The sequence below is a fragment of the Carettochelys insculpta genome, chromosome 3 (genome assembly GCF_033958435.1).
Source record: "Carettochelys insculpta isolate YL-2023 chromosome 3, ASM3395843v1, whole genome shotgun sequence".
NCBI lineage: Eukaryota > Metazoa > Chordata > Testudines > Carettochelyidae > Carettochelys > Carettochelys insculpta.
In genome coordinates this window covers 98,515,303-98,536,868 of record NC_134139.1, presented here as the reverse complement: position 1 = coordinate 98,536,868, position 21,566 = coordinate 98,515,303, and positions in this window count along the sequence as shown.

Genomic DNA, 21,566 nt, shown 5'->3' with positions numbered 1-21,566 from the left:
CTCCCGCTGGGGGATGTAGGTCCCCGCCTCCAGCCGGTGGCACAGGCCCGAGTTCCGGAAAACCCGGGCGTTGTGGGTGCTGCCAGGCCAGCCCACATAAACGTCCTGGAAACGGCCCCGGCTGCCCACCAAGGCCTGGAGGACCACTGAGTGGTAGCCCCTGTGGTTTATGTAGCGTCCTCCACTGTGTTGCGGGGCGCTGATGGGGATGTGAGTCCCATCCAGAGCCCCGAAGCAACTGGGGAAGCCCAGCGTGGCAAAGCCCGAGATGGTGGCATCTGGGTCCCCCATCCTTACGAGCCTGTGGAGGAGCATGCCATTGATGGCGCGCACGACCTCCAGGGGAAGCACATGGGAGAGCACCAATGAGGGGTGAGCAGGGTGTGCGTGGCCCTGCCCTGCCCAGGCCCCCCTGCCCTCCCCTCCCCTCCCCTCCCCTCCCCTGCCCTGCCCTGCCAGGGCCCCCCTGCCCTCCCCGCCCCCCGTGGGTCCTCTTACCTCCATGAGGACAGCCCCGACGGTGGCCTTGCCAACGCCAAACTGCTGGCCCACGGATCGGTAGCTGTCTGGAGTGGCCAGCTTCCAGACAGCGATGCCGACCCGTTTCTCCACTGGGAGGGCACGCCGCATGGCGGTGTCCTGGTGCCTGAGTGCGGGGGTGAGCCACTGGCACAGCTCCATAAATGTCTGCCAGCTCATCCTAAAGTTCCTGAGCCAGCGGTCGTCGTCCCACTCCTCAAGCACCAGCCGCTCCCACCAGTCAGTGCTGGTGGGGTAGCTCCACAGGTGGTGGCGTGTGAGGCGGGGGGGGGCGGGGTGCTGCACGGTTGGGGGTTGAGTCCAGCTCCCCTGCAGGCCGCTCCTCCTCCGGTGTTTTAAGCATTTCCTTCACAGGTCAGACACCTTTCCAGCCTGGGCCCAGTTCCTTTCTCCCCATTTCAGCCTTAGGTAGTTACAGCAGTCATTTTGGGCAGGGGTTCCATGAAGAGAAAAACTGACCCTGATTATTTCACTCTACCGCCTTAAATAGGAGGCACATTGGGCAGGAATCTTTTGTTTTCAAGTTTGAACCCCACCTCCTCAGAATAGAAAAATACCAGCATTTCAAGATGATATCTAGGGCCATGCTACATGATCACCTGACCCTGCGCTGCCAAAGCAGCATTCCAGAATGCTTTCTAGGCAGGTGGGAGATTAACACCTACAAAGTCCTATTGTCCTCCCTAATGGCCCAATAAGGGTTTGGCATTTTGTCTGATTGGCATTCTCCAGGTGTAAACTACATTTGTGATTGTTGAGAGTCAGTATTTCTTACCTCAGATACAGAAGAAGGATAATCATATTCAGTAAATCATAACCTTGCCAATGATATCTCACAGGACCCATCTTGCTTAAAATACCCCTTGGTTATGCCCTACTCATATTATAACAACCCTCTTATGAAGAGTATGATATGTAGCATCACAAGGTTGCTTTATATTAACCAGAAGTTAAGCTTTCTGTTCAGGAATCATGGCCAAAAATCTGTGGACTGTGTTATGTAGGAAGTCTGGGTAGATTAAACTTTTGGCTTTAAAATCTTTGACTCTTTTGACCTTATAAAACGAAGTCACACCATCATGGTGGTAAAATAAAAAAACCTTATTGTACAAAGAAACACCTTAGGATTGATTTTTGACAAGGATGATCTAGGCAGACTCGGTCTTGTCTCAGCACTGGGGAGGGAGGGAAGGACTAGAGTTCCCTTCCAGCCTTACATTCCTATGGTTTTGCTATGATGTGATTTTGATATGAAGCTTCTCTTGATTCTTTTCTTCCGTGCAGCAGTAGTAACATCATACACTGTAAATCAGTCTTATTGGCTCATGAATTAGCAGGCCTTGAACATAAACTGACAAGAAAATTGAATGGCCCAGAGAAAAGTGCTCTCAGTCCCACACCAGAAAGCAAGAAGAGTGAGACAAAGAATTATGAATGCTTGGAGTCAACTAGATGGTCTTCATAGCACTTTCTATCAATGCCTAATAATAATTCTGCACCCAGTGATAGGGATCATCACTTCTAACACAGTGAATCTCTTATCACATATGCTGTTTGTACCACCACAGTTCAGTCAGTGAGATGCCTAGAACCAGTTCTGAGAAATGCCAGTGACCGAGTGAGTTATTGTTTTTGCCACATTTCAGTCTAAGTGGATCAGTCAGATAGTCCTGCCAGAAGTAGCAAAATTAGGTATTTCACCCTCATAAAAAGTATACAGTGAAGACAAAATGAATTTCTATTTCTAGGATTTTTTTCCTTCCCTTGGCCTTTGATGTTTCATCCCTGACCAAATATCTATCAGTTAACCTATCTTACAAATTTCTTTTGGAATCTAGTTACACCTTTAGTAAAAACTGACAAAATCAGTATCAGTCTAACCCAGGAGTGGACAATAATTTTTGATGGGGGAACACACCAAGACTTTGTCAAGGGTTGCACTCCCATGATATAAATGGAGGAGGCATGGGGGTGTGGGATGGAGGTTGGGTAGAGATGATGGGAGTTTGGGATAGAGGATTGGGGTGCAGGGTGGGGTGGGGTCTGGGAGGGAGTTTGGGTGAAGGAGGGTGTTGTGACCTGGGGCAAGAGTTTGAGGTGGAGAACCGAGTGCAGAGTTCAGGGGGTGGTATGGATGCAGGGAAAGATTCTGACCTGGAGGGGGTGCAAAGTCTGGGAGAGGGTTGTGACCTGGGTCAGGGGTGCAGGGCTTTGGTTTTTGACCTGTGGCAACGGATTGGGTGCAGAGACCAGGAGGGGGTATGGGTGCAGGTATGATTCTGGCCTGGGAGAGGGACGTAGAAGCAGGTGCAGGGCCTGGGAGGGAGTTGGAGTGCAGGAAGGGGAGGGGTGCCAGAGAGAGGCACTGGTCAGGAGGCACTTGCCTAAGCAGCTGCCAGCCAGAAGCATTTTCTGACAGGCTTTCCTGCCTGCCAGCAGCCACAGCCCATTGGCTACTCCCTGTGGCTCTCTGCGCTGTAGAGGGAGGCTTCATATGCTATCCCCACCCTTAGTAAAATCTCTCAGCTCCTGGTAAATGTTTATGGATTTTATTAATTTTTGACAGCAAACAGATTATACAAGCAAGAACTAGTTGCATATGAACATTTTCATCCAGACCACATTTGCTGTCTGGTGGTCAATGGAACCCCTAAGCACACACACCTCTTCCCTGAAAAAAAACAACAACTCACCCTCACTACAAAGCCACAAACAAAAATGGACAACTTGGTGTAAGAGTGGATATAAAAAGATGGAATGATTCCCATAGGTTACCTTTTCAAAGCATTTGGAGCTGTACTTCAGGATTTAGCACAGGGACTGGCAAAAAAAAAATTGGCTACTCGCCAGCATTAGCCCCTGCCGGGTCCCATATCTACATTTACCTGCAGGTATTGGGTGAGCACAGTTCTCATTGGTCATGAATCACCATGGCTAATGGGAGTGGGGGGGGAAGAAGCACAGACCGGGACACCACTTCCTGCAGCTCCCATTGGCCATGAACGTCAATCCATGGCCAACAAAAGCTGTGACTGCCCAATACTTGTGGAGGTACAGGTAAATAATGAGACGGGGGCCCCGTGGGAACTAAATTTGGTAAAACAGATCTGGTCCCTGGGTCAGTATTTGCCCACCCTTGGTTTAGCATATACAGTAACAGGCATAAGTGTGTGTGTGCCTGTTAAAATTTTTCAGAGGAAGATCATGAGTGCCATATATGCATACACACACATACATACACAGAAGAAATTACTGGTGGAACCAGGGCTGTGATGGGGGTACTGGTGACTGTGCACACACCTGAATGCAAAAGGCATTCTTGTGCAAATATATTGCACATTTATGACAGCTTGAGCCTGGACCATGGGAGCTATTAAACTTTGGCTGTATTCCATTGTCACTTGATCACCACCACTTAAAAATCCAGTTGAAAACTAATACACTCAATTTCACTTTGTTAAATATTGTGGCTTGCTTGTTAACATACAACCCAATGCCTGCACATTTATCTCAGATAAAAAGTAAGAAACAGGTCATGTCCTTACATCTGTCCTTCCTTCCCTTCGAACAGAATCAGAGAGGCCGTGCCTACACCTAGGAAAAACTTTGAAATGGCCATGCTAATGGCCAAATTGGAGAATACTAATGAGGTGCTGAAATGGATATTCAGCGCCTCTTTCGCATGCTGTTGGCTGGCCTATCAGCTGATAGGACTAAGGGGATTTCGATGTTTGCAGGGTCCTTTCAAAAAGGGTCCCTGTATAGATGAGCAGCATGAGTGAAACGTGGCACTTTCAAAGTGCCGTGGCCAGCAGCATGCTAATGAGGCACTGAATATCCATTTCAGCACCTCATTAGTATTCGCTGATTTGGCAATTGCCATGGCCATTTCGAAGTTTTTCCTAAGTGGAGACGTAGCCAGAGTGAATTAACGCTGGCCAAGAAAGAAACCTTCAAAATATATGCAGACATATAGATGTTTATATTCATACATTTCCAAACCATTTGTCTCCTTTCTAGAGTTACAGTTCCAGGCAGATGAGAAACAGGCATCCTGTAGGGAAAAAATATGACCACAGGCCTACTCTGGCTGTGCACAATACATGACAAGGTCACACAATTGCCAGCACACAGTTTATCATGCTGTCGTGGGATGTGTGAGGACAGATATGCCATATAACTTTTGAATGGCAAGGATCAAGAGCGGCATAAACTTTTTCCTTCAACTTTTGACCCTTAGCAAACAGTATTATTTGAAATTCAGCAGAAGAGAAAAATCTATATTTTGAAAACTCCTGTAAGCTACATAACTGCAGCATGAAGGACAAAACTGTACTAAATACACAGAAATGCTGCACTAGTGGAATCCTGATTTGTTACCAGAGACAATTGGATTCTACTTTCCAATGTCACTCAGGCTTCACCTAAAGCATAAGTTGTAGTGTTCTAACTACCAATTGAGAACACTAGAGTCCTCCCAATAAGGCAGCTAACCCAGCACAAAGGTACGTAGCCTAGTATAGGGGTCTGCAAGCTGCAGCTCCGGATCCGCATGCAGCATTTTAAGGACTTCTTTGTGGCTCCCAGTGCAATAATTGCAAAATTAAAACAAAACCAAAACAAAGACAAAAAAAACCTCCTGATTATTTTCAATCTTTCCATGAACGTCTAAAAGTTCAACAATGAGCAACTCATATCTAAATAGCAAATGACATACAAGCTCAGAACGTTGGATAAACTCCCCCTTTCATACGTACAGTGCATTATGGGATATGTGTGTGTGCTGTTCTTAAAATGGGGGTTACAAAATGAATGGTTGAGTGTTATTTATTAAGGCCCGTCTTGTATTCACATGCACTGTGGCTCTTGAATTATTGAGTTTTTTTACAGAATTGGGAAAAAATGGATCTTCTTGCTTTTTTGGTTGCCGACCTCTGGGCTAGTATAACTTCTTAATATATGGGAAGGTGGATAAAGCTGCACCAACATAAGGGAACTTTATACCTATATAACTGCAATAATACAAGGAGTTGTCCTGGTTTAATTATTTTGGTGGAAAATCCCACCCCTTGCAGGCATATAGATAGATAGATAGATAGATAGATATACCCACATATAGATATACCCACAGATATATATAAGTGCAAAATCTGTGGGTAGACGAGACCTAATATTACTCTTTTCGGGTATTAAATGATACATCTATTTAGCTTGTAACTAAATTTGTGTTTTAAGACCCCCAGGAAATCATATTCTTTTTACATCATACAGAAGTATGTGTTCATCTATAAGCTATGGAATAGTTACAACCAGTGCTTGTTCTGTTAAGAAAGAAGGGCCAGTACTCAGCTGGCTCTCCATGCCCTCCCCCACCCCACCACAAGTGGGGCTCTGGGGCCTAGCCAACTCCCCACTCCAGGTCTGCCAGGGACCCACACCCTCCCACCCGGTCCCTGGGGCTGGAGCTGCTGCGATGCTCTACTCTGTACCAATACATACTAGCACAAAAAAAGCCCTAGCTGTAACTATTAAAGTGTTAAAAAGAAGCTCTTTAGGGACTAAAGATTTACTAATTATCCATGAATAATGGCATATTGTGTCAGAGGAAATTATGCCATATTATGTATTGCTGACGCTGCTGTTAAGCAGTTGCACAAGCGCTGATTCGTATCTATACATCTTTTCAGTCTCTTCTCTCTCTCTTTTCTTTTCTTTTAATTTAAATGATTCAGCAGAAAGCTTGGAAACTTCACACTGAATCTCTTCCGATGCTAAAGGCTGGGGAGCAGCCTTTGCCCCTCTGTTCGTGCACACATTGAGAAGTAAATACATTGGTTATCTAGGTAATATTTTTTGAAGTGCCTTCTCATTAAAAAGGAGAATAATGCTAGAACTGATCACCTCTTTAGCACCTATGTGAACATTTTGAGCATGCCCACTATATGCTGTGCCTTGGGGTTTTCTCACCACCACCATCAACAAAGCAAAGCAAAAGCCCACGTTGCAGTGAGTCCCAGAGCCTAGAGCTACAGTGCCAGGCATCTAGGACTTGTACTATGACACTAACAGTAGATGTGTAGATGTGTGTTTAGACTGAAGTTTGGGCTCTGAAACCTCATCCTCTTCTCCCTGAGCATGTACGGGTACGCCAGCCTTTGGATAAAAACCCACAGCTGGCCAGGGTCAGCTGACTCAGGCTTCTAGATCTTGGGCTGTGGGGGCTGAAAAATTGTTGTGTAAATGTTTGGGCTCAAGTTGGAACCCAAATGCTTGGGGCCCCACCAAGCCAATGTGTCTCCTAGCCCAGACTCCAACCCATGCCAGAACATCTACCCAACATTTTTTATCCCTGTGAGCCTGTGTCAGCTGACCAAAGCCAGCTGCAGTCATGCCACTGGGCTTTGTGTAGCCATATGCTCCATGGCTATCGGTGCTTTAGCAAATTTCACCCGTGGGGCTTTATAGGTCAAAATGATGGAAACTAATGTGCCCACCATGCTCACAGCTCCTGTCTCACTCTGAGGGAGTTGCCAAATGTTCCTGTGCAACTGAGCAATTCAAGAATGATTTCCAATGGCCCATATGTGTGTGCTTTCCCGCAGCCAAGGGGCATTGTAGTTTGTTACTAAAACAATACTATACCCTAGAAAGCCTCTAATCAGTCCTCATCCTTTAGGCCAAGCTCTGTTTGCATTTTTTCTTTGGCTCTATTCTGTGTTTTCCTTCAGCAGGAGTTTTGATTTATGGTGTTACTGGTTAAAATAACCTTCCTGGCACTTTCCTGCTGTGGCCTACTGGAAGGGGGGCTGACAGCCTCCAAGGCCCAGGGCACTGTGGGAGGGGGGGACCCAAACCTGTGTCTCTGAAAGGAGTGGGGCCAAAGGCAGAAGGGGTGGAACCAAGGACAGCTGCCCTTAGCGCCACCGGGACCACAGCTCTGGGCCAACCAATGCCACATGGCAGAGCAGTGAAACTGGCATTTCAAAGGGTCCCGGCACTCTAGCTGCCACCTCTGCCAAGGTAGTAGTGGTGGCAGACAGAGCTCCAGGCCCCCTTGAAAAGTTGAGACCTGGAGCAACTCTCCTTCCCCTCCCGCTGTCAGCAGGCCTCCCTGCTGGTCACTCATAGGTGGGTCATATTGATAACTGATAGTGCAGAGGTGGGCATATGTGAAGTGCTGTGCAACATGGGCCTCAAGGAGAGGTGCTGGCAGCCGAGAGCGAGTGTCTATGCTAGGAACTAACTTGGAAGTTAACTTAGAAGTTTTACACTACTTCGAAGTAGCCAGCAGACAGTCTACACACATTTTCCCTTACTTTGAAGGGAGACCAACTTCGAAGTCCTTACCCCATTCCCAGGAATGTAGTAGTGCCCTACTTCAAAGTTTAAGGGTGTGTAACTTTGAAGTTATTTTTTGTAGTGTAGACACAGCCCAAGAGATCCAACATGTCTAATATCACTGCCACAGAAAATTGTCTTCAACTGGTCAGCAAGTGACCCTCACCCTGCTCCTGAAGACTCAAATGGCTATTCATTACTTCAGCAACAGGTGTTTGCACTGAATGTTTTTTTCATGCATTGAGGGAAGATTTGTATCCTTAGAACCACTTGAGTTGTACCTGGATGAGACATGGTTCAAAATATCATAGATCCGTGGATTCAATTCATAAGTCAGACAGCGTAATAAACCCTTGTGCTCTTCTCTTTTGGCTGAAGTTTTCATTTTGATTGGTGGTTTGAAATAGGTCATTACTTAGTTTCCTGTTCTACCTCTAGAAACTTGTCCATTAGAGACACTTTGTAAACACATTCTGATGGAGATCACAATATATTTTCCTGAAACCATAACTTTTTTCATTTCAGAATGTAATAATACTGCTGAGATAAACAGCTGAAAAGATATTTTTCCAAAGAATTAACAGCCTCCGGATTTGTAGTTAATGATGGGTTTGTTACAGTGTGAAATGCCGCCTTGCTTCTCCTCAGGATGTGTAAACTAATACAATCCCATGAACAACTGGAATAATTCTCCTGTTGCTTTCACCAATATCACTTCATTGACTTCAGTGATGTCAGACCAGATTACAGCAAAGTGAGCTAAAGAAGAATCAGCTCCAAAGCGTTTGAATATCACCTATCTTAAAGGGCAAGTTGGCAGCAATGTCATTGACCAAAACAATTGGATAAATTATTTACAAGCCATGCTAGAGCACATTTGCATTAATGCATCCAGATGGCACCCAATGTTAAGGTAAAAGCAACGGGGAGCCCTTTAGCACCTTAAAGACTAACTAGGGTGACCATGTTTCACTATGCTGAATATGGGTCATGTGGCAAAATTACTCCTACGCCAGTGAGTTCAGTTGCAGCTATGCAGTATAAGTGTTCAAACTAAGTTAACTGAGCTACTGTTAAAAAGAGATACTGTATAGCTGGAGTGTATTTATTTACTTTCTTATTTTTGAGTTTTGCTTGGGGAGAAGTGACACGAACATGCACGCCCACACTGCCCCAACCTTCCCTGCCCCGTACTCTCTGCCCTCCATGTTTGACTGGGACCCCCAGCTTGGATCCACTTCTCCTAGTACCACATCTGTTCATGGCAGCATGTGGGGGGCACACAGGGTCATAGCCTCCTTCCACAGATTTCTGATGGGTTTCAGACCAGAGTATGGCCAGCAGGAGGCTGTCAGCATTGTGAGGCAGGGAAGGGATCAGAGCTGCTTCCAGCCTCAGGGAGGTGGAGGTCCAGGGTCCGGATGGCCTGGCCTGTGTATTGGAGACATCACCTCTTCCCTCCCTTCCCTGCCCCCCACCCCTCTCCCCTGTGGCTGGAAGCAGCTTGTCCCTTTCTGCCTGCACAGTGTTGAAAGGCCACTAACATCTCCAAGCTGCTGCTGGCCTCTGACAGGTCCCAGCCACCTTGGGTTCCCTGGCTAAAGTGCGGGGAAGAAGGGGTTAAGCCCTAAGTCTCCTTTTCTCTCCAAGTCTCAGAGAATCTGTCTACAGGTGCTTCAGAGGACCTGGCCAGAGAGGTGGCTGAGCAAGGGAGGGTGCTTAGGGGACAGAGCACTCCAACACAACCTGGGGAGTGGGACCTAGGCTGGTGGCAGTGTGTAAAGGCATTTTGTTGCTTTCTTTGTTGGGTCTGTCCTGGGTACCTGTCTGGTGCCATCAATCTGTTTCTCCACTTCCCCAGATGAGCACTGTTGTTTTAAGGACAGTTGATAGAGACCCTGTAGATGTTTGTCTCTGTCTGACAGATATGGAGCAAATGCGGTTGTCTCTTGGGGTTGGATGTAGACAGTGGATTCTGTGATATGTTCTGGATGAAAGCTGGAGGCGTGTAGGTAAGTATAACTGTCAGTAGGTTTCCCATATAAGGTGGTGTTCATATGACCATCACTTATATACACTGTACCTACATCCCCCAGGTAAAACCTTTCCAACACGTCATCAAGGATTTGCAATCTGTCCTGGATGATGATCCCTTACTCCCACAGACCTTGGGAGGCAGGCCAGTCCTCGCCTACAGAAAGCCACCAACTACACACCCCACAACAGAAAAACTAACTCAGGAACCAGTCCCTGCAACTAACCTCAATGCTAGCTCTGTCCACATATCTACCTAGTGACACCATCGTAGGACCGAGCCATATCAGCCATACTATCAAGGGTTCATGCACCTGCACATCTGCTAATGTGATATATGCCATCAAGTGCCAACAATACCCCTCTGCCATGTGCATTGGACAAACTAGACTATGAAAAAGACTAAATGAACACAAATCAGACATTAAGAACAGCAACATGCAAAACTCAGTAGGAGAGTATTTTAAACACCCTGGACTGACAGGTATAGACTTGAAAATGGCCATGCTTGAGCAAAAAAACTTCCAAAACAGGCTTCAGTTTGAAACTGCTGAGCTGGAATTTATTTGCAAATTTGACAACATCAGAATGAGTAAGAATAGAGACTGGGAATGGCTTTCTCATTACAATAAGTAATTTTCCTCTTTAAGTATTCTCACCTGTGGAAGTGGGCCACATGCATCCTGACTGATTTGGCCTCATTAAAACTGTGAGTAAAACTCCAATTTCTATCTCTGCTATCTAATTCTTTCACTTCATGAATCTGATAAAGTAAGCTGCAGCTCATGAATGCTAATGCCCTCACAAATTTGTTAGCCTTTGGCAACATCTACACTTGCCCCCTTCTTCAAAGGGGGCAGGGTAATCAGGGTGATGGGGGATTACTAATGAAGTGCCGCAATGAATATGCAGCACTTTAATACGTAAATTCTCCCCAGTGGCAGCTTCGAAGTATCAAACTTTGAAGTGTCAGCGTACCATGTAGCTGCAGACACTTCGAAGTTTGACACTTCAAAGCTGCTGTGGGGGAGACTTTGCCTAATGAAGTGCTGCCTATTCATTGCAGCACTTCATTAGTAATCCCCCATCACCCTGATTACCCTGCCCTCTTTGAAGAAGGGGGCAAGTGTAAACATAGCCTTTAAGGTGCTGCAGGACTTGCTGTTTTTCCTGAAACAGACTAAGAAGAGGTCTCCACAGCTGTATTATTTCAAAAGAAGCTATTCTGGAAGGCTGTGGCTACACTACCCTTCCCTTTTGCAAGGGGCATGTAAATTATGGCACTTCAAAAATGCAAATGATGCACTGATATGACTATTCAGCACCTCATTTGCATAGTGGTCACCACCCAGCCCATCAAAAGTGCTTATTTCAAAATAAAAATAGCTGTGTAGCTGGGGTTCCTTCCAAAGGGTTCCCCAATTTCAAAAGAACCTTTCTTCCCCACCCCCTCAAATGGAAAGAAGAGTGCTTTCAAAATCAGGACACCCTTTTGAAGGAACCCCAGCTACACAGCTACTTTTAGTTCAAAATAAGCACTTTCAAGGGGCTAGGTGGCAGACATTATGCAAATGAGGTGCTGAATATTCATATCAGTGCATCATTTGCATTTTCGAACTGCCGTAATTTATGTGCCCCTTCCAAAAGGGAGGGGTAGTGTGGCTACAGTTGAAAAATTATTTCAGGATAGCTTATTTCGAAAGAAGGAAGCTACACACAGGAGCAGCGTGGAGCAAGGCGAGCCCCAAAGCCTGTTCCCCCATGAGAGCTCGAGGGCTGACTTAAAACTGCTGATGGTCTGGATGCAGCCCACAGGCTGTAATTTGCCCCCTTGTGCTTTACAGGCTGTACACCTCAACGGATTCCTATAAACACACACTTAGGCCATGTATACACAATTGGCTTTTCCTAGCAAAACTGGGCTTTTGTCAGGAAAAACCATGGAACATCTACACACAAAATGCGCTTTGCTGACAGCTTTTCGACAAAACTGGGTACCTCCTCTGGCAGCTTTATACCTCTCCCCATTCGGGTGTAACACCACTCTCAACAGCATTCTGTCAACAAAGCGGCTGTGTAGATGTGCCGCGGCCCTTTTGTCGACAGACAGGACTTCCAGTTCACCGGTAAACCCTGTTTGCAGAGCTTCTGGTCAGCCGTTCTATCGAGAGAGGGACGGGCAGTCTGGCTGCTCTCTGTTGACAGAGCAGATTGCTCTTTCATTCTGTTTGTATGTGTAGATGCAATCTGTTGACAGAAGTTTTGCTGGGAAATCCCTTCCGACAGCGGCTTCTTGTGTAAATGTGGCCTTAGAGTAATCAAGGGCTTCTTTACTAGAGCTCCCAGAAACACAAAAGGCAAACACCACAGGCCCAGCTGCTTTTTAACAGTCACAACAAACAGATGAATAAAAATAACCTGTCCTTAAGACAGCCCCGTGCAGGGAGCTAATGGCAAGCATCTCTCTCACTTCTTGCTGCAGCTACTGTGAGCTGTGGAGGTCTTGTGCAGGATGTCTACCAAGTGCTTAGCATGCCTAGTCTTCCTGCCACACCCAGCTTCCCAAGTCTCTGTCTGTAGCCTGCTCTCATGTAGCCACTGTCTTTTTCCAGGGTCTGGTCCCATCAACCTTTTCTGGTAGCGTGGGGATTATGCAATCCACCCTTCAACTGGCTGTGAAATTGTGGCATAGCACAGAGCAGTCTCATTGTAACACACGTGATTCTTATTTCATAGGCTCCCAAAGCACTTGGAGAACATGGTTAGGCAGAGTCTGGATGGAGATGCCCAGCAATGGTACTGAGTCTCTCCTCTTCTGTCTCTGCAGCAGGCCTGCACCCACTCCACCCCCGTTCCTGCTGCCACCCTCAACAGAAACTTCCTGTTCTGCCCTGCATCTCTGTGCCCCCAGAAACTTTACACATGGTACTTACAGGCACCAGGAAGATTCCACCATATCATTGCTGGTCCCCATGGAATAGTCCAGCCCCAGCAGCCAGTGGCCCCAGTGCCTCACCTGACAAGTCTGAGATATGCTCAGCCCTTGCTGAGTTGGACATTCTCCTTCTCTGCCCCACTGTTTACATCCTCCATGTATCTTGACTCTGTAGGCTTGGCAGATGCGTTATGTTAATTACTGAAGCACATTAAATATGAAGCTGCTGTTGGGACAGATCACATCTTTTATTTATCTCTAATGCACAATTTATGGAGCTACAGAAATAATCAAATAAACACTGCGGGTGAGTTATGAACATTATTGGTGTACGCTGAATATGCAACACTAACCTGTGTAAATCTTCTGCCAGACAGCATTGGCAGCAACAAGGGGTTTTATATGTAGGTGTTTATCCTAGCTAGGACTGGCCTTATGGGTGAGGACTATCCAGGGTGTTGCAGTCAAGAGGCTGCAGACGAGCTGTTCCCGCCCCCAATCTGAAGGAGAAGGGATAAACACACTCACATACGTCCCCATGTCACCCTCCTGGCATGAGCAGTGGGGAAAGGCCCAGCTGAGGAAGGCAAGCCCCAGTCCCTCCCCTTCTGCCCTGAAGCCCCACTCCTTTCACTCTGAGTCCTTGCCCCTTCAGCAACCTTTCCCTCCATCAGCTCTGCAGGGAGCCAAGCCCTATCCGACCCTACTGATTCTTCCTGGCCACCTAGAGGGCCATGGTTGCTGTGCCATGACCCCAGCCTTCCCACAGACCTGGGAAATGTAGGCAGTTTTGGGAAGGCAATGCCTTCCCTTGTCTACATTAGCCACCACCCCTGCCTCGTGGCAGCTTGACACCTTCAACACTGTTGCTGCACCACCTGCTGCTGCTCTGCCAGCTGAGAGGATTCCTGCTGCTCTGGTGCCAAAGAAAATTCACCCAGGATACCATTTTCCCTACAGACAGCCCTGCTCTGAACAGAACAAAACAGAACTGGCTCATGCCTCCACCCAGAAATCTGGGAAGACTAAACCCCACCTTTTGGGTATCTTTAAGGGTATGTTTATATGGGGACTTTGTTCTTCTAGCTGTATATACAACACCCTAGCCAAAGAAGGGTCCACTTTGGTTGTCTTCTCTTATAAAAATAATAATGAAATAATAAAATAACAAGCCAAAATAGAGTCCAGAAATGTATTTTTTTAAAAAAGTGAATAATAACTTTTTCAAGCTGCACAAATATCCTGGAACTGATTCATTCTGATTTTCATAAGCTGGTGATTAGTTTGAACCTAAGTGAATTTGTTCAACCGTATTCCACTAGATCATGTTTCATTGCCTGTCTTTGTTGGTCCTTTCCTGTGTGCAGGTATTTAGGTATCTGATTATGGTCAAGTACTATATGACAAACTGCAGCCAACTTTTCTGATTTAGTCTCCATCCCCTCCTGCTTCTTCTTCAGAAGGTTCATAATCTACTCCAAGGCCAATGGCTGGATAGATAAGCAAATAAATGAATCGTTATTTTCCCTGATGCTTGCCACCTCCACAGATCTAGGGCCAGCTGACACTGATTAGTAGGTTATGCACAGCCTTGACTAGCACCAAGAATATTTTAACAGGCAAGTCAAAAGCAATGTGGAAATGTTTATTGATAAAAATAATTGGGAAGATAAATTCAAGCATGACTAGGGAGAATGTACAGATATCAGAATTATGCTTCATTTAGTCAGTTTTAAATGCATTCATTCCAAATACTTCTGAAACTAATCAGGGTTGAGTAATGCCCAGATCAGGTTCACCATATGACCTACAAATCCAAAGGCTTCTACAGTAAATTTCACCTTCCAGTCAGGGGACTGTCATTTGAAAATGCCTGGAGAATGGGAAGTTGGATGCCTGAGGTAAAGCCTTGTACAATGCTGACATTAATTTTTAGTGCTCTGCTGCCTTTCTAAATCTATTCAACTTCATGATAATATAGTTTTGATCTTATTCATATGCTATTCAGGCTACTGCTGAATGAACACCAGCCATACATAGCAAGCTTGCAGAAGTTCCCACAGGTAATAGAAGGAGGACCTTTGTGTGTTCCAGAAAACCATGCTCTACTCATGAAAGTGAAAATTTACTTCCCAGCTTCTGCTAAGCTCCACATTCATACCTTTCTTGGATGAGGTACTCTTTGTTCCCATTTAGATATTCTTGCAGGCTGACAGAAAATAGAATCCACCTTTTGCATTTTTCACTCCTAGGATCCACCATTAGCCTTCCTCCTGTCTGGTGCCGGCATTTGAGCGCCTGGCCAAGGGCCTCACCAGCTCGGGTCACCCCACCTGGACCCCAGACCACGTAAGGTCCAAGATCAAGGAGCTTCGGCAGGTGTACTGCCAGGCTTGGGTCATGGCCAGCCGGACAGGGGCAGTTCCCACCAGATGCCCCTACTTCCAAGTACTCGACCTCCTCCTTGGGCCTAAGGAGGCGGGACCCCCAGCCATGTACTTGGACTCTGCCAACCCCCAAACCGAGCTGGAGGAGAGGAGGACAGGGACAGAGGGGGAGGACCGGCCCAGACCACCAGCCACCCGCAGGTGCCCCCAGTGGATCCAGGACACCAGTGATGATGAGGGCTCGAGCAAGGAGGCCCTCGTCATTGACCTCCCCTCGGGCTTCATCCAGCCCAGCTGCCTCTGACTTCCCGAGTTCCCGGAGGGACCCACAGGTATGTGCCATGCACACCGGTGGCAACGGGGCCGGGAGAGAGGGCGCACAGTCCTGCCTGGGGTGGCTGCAGCCCACCCAGAGGGACATCAGCCCCAGGTCACGGGTGGGCCAGATGGCCCCACCACCCTGTCCTCACAGGGCTGACATGTGGCACCCAGCACCATGCAGGCTGGACAGTACCATGGGCTGCCAGGCTGTGGAGGGACCAAGGGAGGCAGAGGACAGCCAGCGCTCCCGCAACCCAGATGGGGAACCCCAAATGCGGTCCCTGCAGGACTGCTGGGATGGGGTGGGAGGGATGGGGGGGTTCGGGGGGTCCATCAGTGGGACTAATGTCCCTATCCTCTCCCCTTTTGTCTCCATAGCTCCAGCAGCCAGCAGCCGGACCAGCCCCTCAATGGGCCCAGGGACCCCACCACCGAGGGTGAGGGGGAGTGGCCCAGGCATCTGGCGGGGCCAGCGTGGGGCCACTGCTGGTCCCTCTGCCAGCGCCAGCAGGCCAGGGAGGAGGAGGCAGGGGATACGGCCCACACGGCTACCCTCAGGGAGCTGATGGGTGTCGTGCAGGAGTGGCTTGCCATGGAGCATCAGGCATGGGACCAGGTGGAGTCCAACGTGGAAGCCCTCATCCAGGCCACGGTTGGCCACCTGCCCCCTGCCACCGCTCCATCGCGGGTCACTCATGCACCCACATCCCCCACAACCCGCTCGCCCATGCTTCTCCTCCCCACCCTCCTAGTGGTCTCCCCCCCGCTTCCCCAATCCCACGTCCTCCTATCTCCTCCACACCAGCCCCCGCTGAGGAGGCTGACCTGGAGGCCCTGCTCCCTCCCCACAGCCAGCCTCATCTGCCTGGCCCACACCCTGCTGGCCAGGGCTGACCAGATGGAGGCCCCTCCCGTGCTGAGCCCGAGCCCGGCCCTAGTGGGGCCCCTGGACACGGGGAAGACAGGGCGGGTGTGGGCGTTGGGGGTCCCAAACATTGAGCCTTGTGGAGGGGTGAGGCCCCCCCAACTCCAGCTCCCCATTCCCCCTCCTCCCTCCCATGTAAATAATTCTCCCCGTTCACCTTCCCCCGACACGTGTATGTAGTCCCCCCTAGATAATGAGGAGCACACTTTTTTCATAGTAAACAGTTTATTTTTATGGTTTGCCCTGTGTCCCCCTTGCATGTATGCTGGTGTGTGTGCAGGGTGCTGGTGGAGGGTGGGTGTGTGCAGGGTGCAGGTGGGGTGTGTGTGTGTGCTTGCAGGGTGCGGGTGAGGGGGAGAGTGTGCACAGTGAGGGGGGGTTACTGTGGCCCCTGCTCAAAGGCCTAATGCAGGATGTCCCTTACATGCACTCCGTCCTGCTGAGCCTGGTGGCACAGGGTGGCAGGGGGCTGTTCGTACCCGCATCCCGCCTCGGCGACCCACCCCTACATATAGGGCATGTGTTTCACCTCCACCAGGTTATAGAGGGTGCAGCAGGCCCCAACCACTGCCGGGATGCTGGGGAGGCCCACCTCCAGCCTGGTGTAAAGGCATCTAAAACGCCCCTTGAGGCAGCTGAGCGCCCGTTCCACAGTGTTCTGGTTGCGGTTCAGCCACTCATTAAAGCAGTCCTGGCTTGGCTGGGTGTGCCTGGGTATGGCCGCATCAGCCAGGCCTATCGGGTGTAGGCCGCGTCCGCCACGATGCAGGGTGGCATCATTGTGTCCTCAGTGGGGAGCTCCAACCAGGGGATGAAAGTCCCCTTGGCCATACAACGTCGGAGCCCTGAGTTTCTGAGGACCCTCACATCGTGGGTGTGGCCAGAGCAGCCCACTTAGATGTCCTCAAAATGGCCATTGGCATCAACCAGGGCTGCAGGACCACCGAGTAGTAGCCCTTATGATTCACGCAGGCCCTGCGGCTATGCTCTGGGGCCTGGATGGCAATGTGGGTGCCATCCAGTGCCCCGAAGCAGCTGGGGAAGCCCAGCTCCTGGAATCCCCAGATGGCATTGTCCAGGTCCCTGATGCAAACCAGCTGCCTCAGGAGCACACTGTTGATCACCCAGATGACCTGCAAGGCATGGGGGGCCCGCTCGTGAGCATGGAGTGGGGTGTGGCGTGCCCGTCCGTGCCCGTCCCCATTCCCGCCCCTGTCCCTGGGCTGCCCACTCTTCTCCTGATGGTGCCTGTCACTCGGCTGCCCCCCACCCCTTCATGCAGTTGAGGTGTGAGCTGGGCTGGGCTTTCCTCAATGAGGATGGTCCTGATGGTGGCTTTGCCCACTCCGAACTGGTGGCCGATGGAACAGTAACTGTCTTAGGTGGCCAGCTTCCATAGGGCGATGGCCACCCTTATGTGCAGGGGGAGCGCCAGCCTCAGGTGTTGTTGGCTGATGGTCAGGTGAGATACCAACGATGCCCTTGTTTTCATCCAAGATTTCAACTGCTAGGACAGAGTCCCTTTGCAGCGGGCAGCCAGGGCAGGCTGACAGATGCCCCAGGGTCCTAAACACCCGGGTCTTTTACTGTTAGAACAGAGTTCTTTCACAGTGGGCAGCCAGGATTGGCTGACGGGTGCCCCAAAGTTGCACTGAGAGCCTCCTACACCCGAGACTTCAACTGCTAGGATAAAATCCCTTCACAGCGAGCAGCCAGGGTTGGCTGATGGGTGCCCCAAGAGCCTGCTCCATGGAGGCAGCATGACTCAACGCTGTCTCTCAGTACGTTTCACCGGTGACGAGGCTTAGAGCAGCTGAAAACAGCTGGGTTCTTTATTTTTGTGTTTGGTTTGCACAGTAACAGGAGGAGTCAGGTTACCACTTAATCAATTACTTTGTTTATTTAACTAACAAGTTAAGCTCTTGTGGTTACAATGTTACTTTGTTTATTTAACAAACGAGTTAAACTCTTGTGGCTACAATGTTGCAAGTTTTATACTTTGATTACAAATAGCTAGCATGCACTTTAATTCATAGATCTATACTTGTTAAAGGCGTGCAAAAGCAAAAGGTAAAATACCTAGCAGGTCTTATTCTCACCCCTGCGTTACCAATGTGGCATGGCCAGTCTTCTCTCAATCCCTTGGGAAGAAGTCTTTTTCCCTTTTTTCGAGGAGGCGGGCGTCCCCTGGGACCTCGGGAGACAATAACCCTCCTGTCCGGCAGAAAAAGATAATTGGAGCTCAAAAAGGGGTCTGCCAGACCCTCCTCTTATACCTCTTGTGTCACATACACTTCTTCCTTATCTAAAAGGGCGCCAATTGAATTAAATCGTCCCGTGATGCTGGTTCTCACGAGGAGTTCAAGGGCTTAGTTAGCACCTGTGAGGTGGAGACAATTTAACAATTTAGGGCATTTTTTCTTAATGGACTAGAGATTCCTCTGTCTGGGACCAAGTGGGCGTATTAATCACCGGTATCACTGATACCAGTCAAGGGCAGCCCGAGGCCCTGGCGGTTTGTTAGTCCATTGTTCTTTGTTGTGTGGTTTTGGCCCATTCAGGGTCAGTCTGGCTCTTGCTCCAGAGCATCAAAGACTTGTGCTAGGAGATAAGCACATCTGCGCTCTCGGGCATTCCAAGACAGGGCCGTTCCTTTTAACCCTTTTGTGCCTGAAGCACCTAAGGGAAGCAAGATGGAGTATAGCAAAAGATGGGGGGGGGGGGCCTCTGTCTGGCTGCAGGTGTGTGTCCCGGTGCTGGAGGACTGGGGCGAGCCAGTGGCACAGCTCCAGGAATGTTCCCCTGGTCACCTTGAAGTTCTGTAGCCACTGGTCACCAGCCCAGTCCTCCAGCACCAGACAGTCCCACCAGTTGCTGCTTGTGGGGAAGCGCCACAGGCGGCGGATGACCCGGGGGACTGGCTGGGGACGTTACACCCTGAGGATGGTGTCTAGGAGGGTGGCTATTGTGGTGGCCATGTGGAGCCGCTGCAGAACAGCGGCCTGGACTGCAGCCAGGTTGCTGGCCACAGCAGCAATGGAGGAGGGCTGCTGCTCAGGGTCGATGGAGGCACAGGATGCCACCTCCAATGTCTGTCTTGCTGCCTGGGGACAGGGTTGCTGGCCTTGCTGTGAAGGCTGAGGTACAGGGGGTGGCCCTTTAAAGGGGCAGTGGGCAGTGGCCCCAGAAGGGCTCGTCCACCATGCGACCCTGCCCATGGCGCTTCCTTCCCCTGCTCTTTTAAAAGAGCGCCCTGGCATGTGTGGATGCTCTCTTTTGAAATTATGCTGGCGGCCTTTAGAAAGAATGGACCCAGTCTTTGGTCTGTGCTGGTGTGTGTGGATGCTCCATTTTGAAAGACCATCTTTCGATGTTCTCTTTTGAAAGACATTCTTTTGAAACAGAACTGTAGTGTAGACGCAGCCTTTCTGTCTCAAAATCCATAAGGTCATGTCAAAAAACACATATCTCTAAAGTAAAGCAAAATGCTGGCACAGAATGTGTTTGCAAATAATTTGCTTTTCATTCATAAGAAAAGTAAAAATAAAAAAAAAACCACTGGGGCTTTAAATTGCCTCAGCAATCATTACTGCCAACGTCAGGAAAACACACAGCAAGAATATGTCTTATCACTTGAAAGCCACACCTACACTAGCAAGTTCTTTTGGAAAATCAGGCCTTCTTCTGAAGGAACAAACAGAGAGTCCACACATAATGAGCTCTTTTGAATTCTTTTGAAATAATGCAGTGCTTCTTCTGGAGGTCTTCTTCCTCTCCCAAATAGGAAGAGCACCTTTTTTCCAGAAGAGTCTTTTGGAAAAAAAAGCATGTGTAGATGCTCTGGGAGCCCCCTGTTCGAAAGAGCAGTCCTCACAGTGCTGGATTGTTCTCTCTCTGGCCCTTTCTTTTGAAAGAGCAGGAGCTGTGTGGATGCTCTCCTTGGAAAAAGCAGATCACCCTTTTGATAGCTTTTTTGTGTGTGTGGATGTGCTTTTTCAAAAGAAGAAATGGTTAGCTCCCCCCTCACCCTGATCTTCCTTTTTCTTCTTTGAAATGCCAGGAATGGCCAAAAGTATTGTCAAGTAGAGATTTGGGAAAAAGCACCTTTACTTCACTGCCAGAATGGGGAAAAGTCCCTAATATTGTGATATGTTTCAGAGAGATAGCTGTATTAGGGTATGTTTACACAGCTAAGTTATTTTGAGATAGCAGCTGCTATTTTGAAATAACTTTCCTAGCATCTACACAATGCAACTCCCATTTCAAAATAGCAGCTTGCTTATTTGGAAATTGATAAACCTCATTATACAAGCAATTGTGCCTTTTTCGAAATAGCTAATTCAAAATGGGGGCTGCTTAGACTGGGAAGAGAACCTATTTTGAAATAAGCCATTGTGCTTCCAGTGGCTTGATTTCAAAATAGGCTCAATGGCTGTTTCTACACAGGCCACTTCCTTTGGAAGTGGCATGCTAATACAGGGAGTGAAAGATGCTAATGAGGTGCGGAGGCAAATTCCCTGTGCCTCATTAGCATAACATCACGTGATTTGGAATCCGGAAGACCGTTCTTCCAGACTCCAAAACGCTGTGTAGAAGTGCGGCCCGGGGGCGGGGGGGAGGGGCAGGCTTCCGGAAGGAAGTCCTCCTTCTGGGGGCCCCTTCTTCCCAAAAATTTTCAGGAAGAAGGGGCCTGTGGAAGAAGGGCTTCCTTCTGGAAGCACCCCCCAGTGGCCACACTTCTACACGGCGTCTACATTACTCTGGAAGATGAGCGAGCTCAGGTTTCCTACATACCAATACCCACTATGACAGCTGCTTGCTTCCAGGTGTAATTAATATTTGTCCACTGCTTTGAGATGCTCAACTGAAAGGCAATGAAGGGTAAATGATGATTACTTAAGGTATTCTTCTGTAAAGTAACAGAAGCAGCAAATATAAATTTCAAGTCCTTTAATAACCAAAATGTATTTAAAAGAGAGTATTTTTGCACTGCTGCAATGTGATTTTGGCCTTATTTAGATTATGGACTTGTTGAATAAGGAAGCAAAATAATAATAAAAAAAACCTTCAATTTCTCTATTTCCAA